Raw genomic sequence first — 4,386 nt, 5'->3', positions numbered from 1 at the left:
GGTTCAAAACTGTGATAAATGACTTGGAGAGTCTTTATTTGGACGACAAAATTAATTCAAAACTGATAATATTGGAAAACAGAGTGGAGAAGAAAGCATTCCAAGAAAAAAAAAAATGGAGTAATCACTACCATTGGAAAAAAAAAAAATTTGAACATAATCTTAAATTTTGAGATTTTGACTGTTTAGATGAGTAGCAAAATTTAAAATCACATATGCCATCAATGGGAACAAAGAAATATAAGGAAACCCTTAGCAGGGGAAAAGAAAAAAAAAAAGGAAATATTTCTTGCGAATTTATTGAGCAATAATTTAAAAATACACTTGACAATTGTTCTAGAGCAACTGTCATTTATGGGGTTTGTTCCTATATGGAGTTGGAAAAATTGTAAGGCATACAATTCCCAGTTTGCAAGTGAGTATGCAAAAGCCAAGAAAGTGAATAACTTGTATTTCTAATTTAATCTTTCCTACAGATGAAATGTGAAGTGAAAAAAGCTGAAGGCAATGTCTCTACAGTGATGCAATTTGTACTGCTGGGATTTTCTGATCTTTCAGATCTCCAAGGATTTCTCTTTGGAGTGTTCTCCATCATTTACATAATTATTAAAATTGGAAATAGCCTCATAATAATACTAACCAGTCTCGATCCTGCATTACAGAAACCCATGTATTTTTTCCTGGCAAATTTTTCCTTATAGGAAATTTCTTACGTAACTGTCACTCTACCCAGGATGCTAATGAATCTTTGGACACAGGACAGAAGCATTTCTGTGCTGGGATGTGCCACCCAAATGTGCTTCTTTCTTATGCTGGGGGCAACTGAATGCTTCCTCCTGGTCGTGATGGCTTATGACCGCTATGTGGCCATTTGTAATCCTCTGCACTGTCCTCTAGTCATGAACCAAAAGATGTGTGTCCAGCTAGCAGTTGGCTCCTGGATCATTGGCATCCCAGTCCAGGTAGGGCAAACAACTCAGGTTTTCTCTCTACATTTTTGCAATTGTAACCAAATTAACCACTTCTTCTGTGACATCCCTCATATCATCAAGCTGGCCTGTGGGGACACTTCTGTTCATGAGATGTCTGTCTATGTAGTAACTATATTGATTGTCGCTGTCCCTTTTATGTTGATACTTGCCTCCTACAGTAAAATCATTTGCACCATTTTAAAGCTGCCGACAGGCTAAAGCCTTCTCCACGTGTTCTTCTCACTTGCTGGTTGTGCTTTTATTCTTTGGATCTACTACCATCACCTATTTAAGACCCAAATCCTATCATTCTGCAGGAATGGACAAGCTACTCTCTCTTTTTTACACCATAGTGACTCCACTGTTTAATCCCATGATATACAGCCTTAGAAACAAAGATGTTATTGCCGCACTGAGAAAATTCTTTCTTAAAATGTAGCAGGATGAGGTAGGAACAACCTAAATCCCCATCAGTATTGGTCAATCATAAAGAGAAATAAAGTCCTGATACCACAACATGGATGAAATTTGAAAGCTTTATTCTTAGGGAAATAAGTCAGTCACACAAAGACAAATGTGTTGTTTTCTCACTTAAAGGAAATATGCAAACATATAGAAACCAAAGGTTAGTAGTGATTATGGGAGCAGGGAGAAAAGGAGAGTTTTTACCTAGGAAGCATAGAGTTTATGTTAATGGTGGTGGAATAATTTGTAAAAGGGTAATGATAACAGTTACACAAGAAGAAGAACGTATTTATTATCACTCAATTATGCATGTAGAAATTGTTGAATTAGCAAATGTTTTGTTGTGTTTATTTCACTCCATTTTGAAAGTACTATGAGGAGCTTAATTATTAACGTTTTAAGTGTGTGTCACACAGTTATGAAACATTTCAGGTCTCTACATTTCCCTGTTAACAGGTCAATTCTAGTTTATGCCGTACTGTGAGATACCTAGCCTAAAGTTTACTGTGCTTGAGTGTATACTTGAAAAACTGCTCTAACTTCACTGTTCCGTATCTTTACAATAATCTTCTTGTATAAATAAAAGTGTGATCTGTTGTGCACTTTCTTAGTAAAAACTAAGAGCAAAATTCAAGCTATTGATATATTCACATATTCTTGCAACTATACAAAATTAGTTTCCTTAATTAATCAGTTGTCTGAGTTTTCATACTTGTATTTTTTAGTATCCTTTTCTGTTTCTATTTCACAAATTTTGGGCAATAGAAAACAAAAGCCATTGTGTTGTTTCTGACTGGACAATAAACCAAAAAACCAATCCTGCTGCTGTTGAGTCGATTCCGACCCATAGCGACCCTATAAGACAGAGTAGAACTGCGCCATAGAGTTTCCAAAGAGCACCTGGTGGATTCGAACTGCTGACATTTTGGTTTCTGACTGGAAAATAGTAAATGAAAAATGAGTGTTTGTTGAGTGAGTAATTAAATGAGTAATTAAATAAGTTCGTGGGTAAATGGATACTGCTGTCTCCTACTTCAAACTTTTGAATAAATCTAGAGGTTTTCATGCATCAATGAATTTTGACAGCATTAATGTTATTAATTATTAAATTATTAAACTTACTATGTACCTATGTGGGATTGTTGTTGTCAGCTGCTGTCCGGTCAGCTCTGGCTCATGGCCACCCCATACGCAAGGGGAAACACTGCTTGTTCCTGTGCCATCTGCATAATCAGTTGTGTGGGTCAGTCCATTCTGATCCACAGGGCTTTCATTAGCTGATTTTCAGAAGTAGAGAGCCAGGCCTTTCTTGCTGGTCCATCTTAGTCTAGAAGCTCCACCGAAACCTGTTCAGCATCATAGTAACATTCAAACCTATACTGACAGATGAGCGATGGGTGTGCTTGAGGTGTATTAGCCAAGAACTGAACCCAGGTCTCCTGCATCAAGACAAGAATTCTAACACTGAACCACCAATGCCCTCCATGTAGAGTAATTCAAATCATATCCACAAAAGAAAGCTTACGTACACTTAGTTCTCTCCCTAGTAACTTCCTGCCAGAGCACACGATGTAAGAGAACACTCCTACTCACCTCAACCAGTTTAATTTCCAGGTATTTCTACCTTCTTTTTAGCAGCTACGGCCTTATGCTCTGGTTTATTTCATCTCTCTCATGACTGCACTCCCAACAGCAACTCCTAAACCACTTCAGATTTTAAAAGAAAAAAAAATTTATGAGATAAAAGGGGAGGAAAAAGTCAGGAGTTTTTTCTTAATTCCCTAAAGTTCACACCCGTTGTGACTATATTAGTTTGGCTAATATTTGCAAACTTTAGTCCTTTCCAACGTGTTTGAAATTATCAAACCTTTCAAGTAGCTTTATCAAAAAAGGTGACCATCCGTCAACGGAGCTGTTAATGCCCATCCTGCAACTCCAGATCCTCAAATCAACAGTTCACATAAAGATATTATTCAGGGCATCTGTCCCTGAGAACTTCTATTAGCAGTTCTCTTGACAATTTTGACAGTTATGATTGCACATATGTATACAAGGCAATTTAACTTCCTGTTTTATAGTTATAGTTCTACATCATATAGTTATTTACAATTATGCATTTATTTTTTTTCTTTATGGAAGTAAAAATGCATGTATCAAACACCTTATATGCATATAGAAAACACCTCAGAGGATTTGGTTCCTTGGCATGGAGGTATAGGCTCATGGCTTCATGGGCCATCTCAGTTAACTGGCATAATAATGTGTTTAGTGTGCCTGTTCTATCTTGTAGTTCATTGAGTAGTGCCTTGGGTCTTAAAAGCTTGCAAGCAGCCACCCAAGGGACAACAGTTGGTCTCTATTCACTTGGAACAACAAAGGAAAAAGAAGAGTCAAGAACAGAAGGAGGATATGGAATGTGTGGCTACTAGCCTCCATGAACAACTGCCTCCTTTGGCATGAGCCCAGAAGGACCGCATGGTGCCTAGCTATCATTACTGAATATTTGGATCAAAGATTCCATAAAGGAATCCTGATCAAAAGGGGGAAAAGGAAGAACAGAATTTCAAATTCTCATAGGTTCCAGACTTCCTGAAGCCATGCAGGTTGGGTGAACCCCTGAATTATTACATGGAGAAAGTCTTTAAACATTAATCCAGAAATGTTCCCAGAAGTTATCTTGAAATAAAAAAAAAAAACTCAGAAAAGGAGAGAGAATCCTTGCACAAGTTGAACAATGTAATCAACATCACTAAGTTGCACATGTAGAAGCTGTTGAATTGGTATATGTTTTGCTGCATATATTTTCAATGACAACAACAAATTAAATGAAATTTAGGAAAAATGCATGCAGCCCTTCTCATTTAATATTTTATATTTTACTAGAATTTGATACATAGTCCATGATGATGATGATGATAGGAATAATGAATATGGTTTCAATTGTGGTGGT

The 4,386-nt window shown here is 36.9% G+C and overlaps 1 pseudogene; it reads left to right on the top strand.

The window, feature by feature from the left end:
• The first annotated feature begins 415 nt into the window (after window positions 1–415).
• Window positions 416–1,410, top strand: LOC100674013 (olfactory receptor 10AG1-like; annotated as a pseudogene).
• The last annotated feature ends 2,976 nt before the right edge of the window (window positions 1,411–4,386 follow it).

This window comes from Loxodonta africana, chromosome 7 (assembly GCF_030014295.1).
Source record: "Loxodonta africana isolate mLoxAfr1 chromosome 7, mLoxAfr1.hap2, whole genome shotgun sequence".
Lineage (NCBI taxonomy): Eukaryota > Metazoa > Chordata > Mammalia > Proboscidea > Elephantidae > Loxodonta > Loxodonta africana.
Note: the sequence above shows the minus strand (reverse complement) of the source record. Positions and strands in the feature narration are given on the sequence as shown.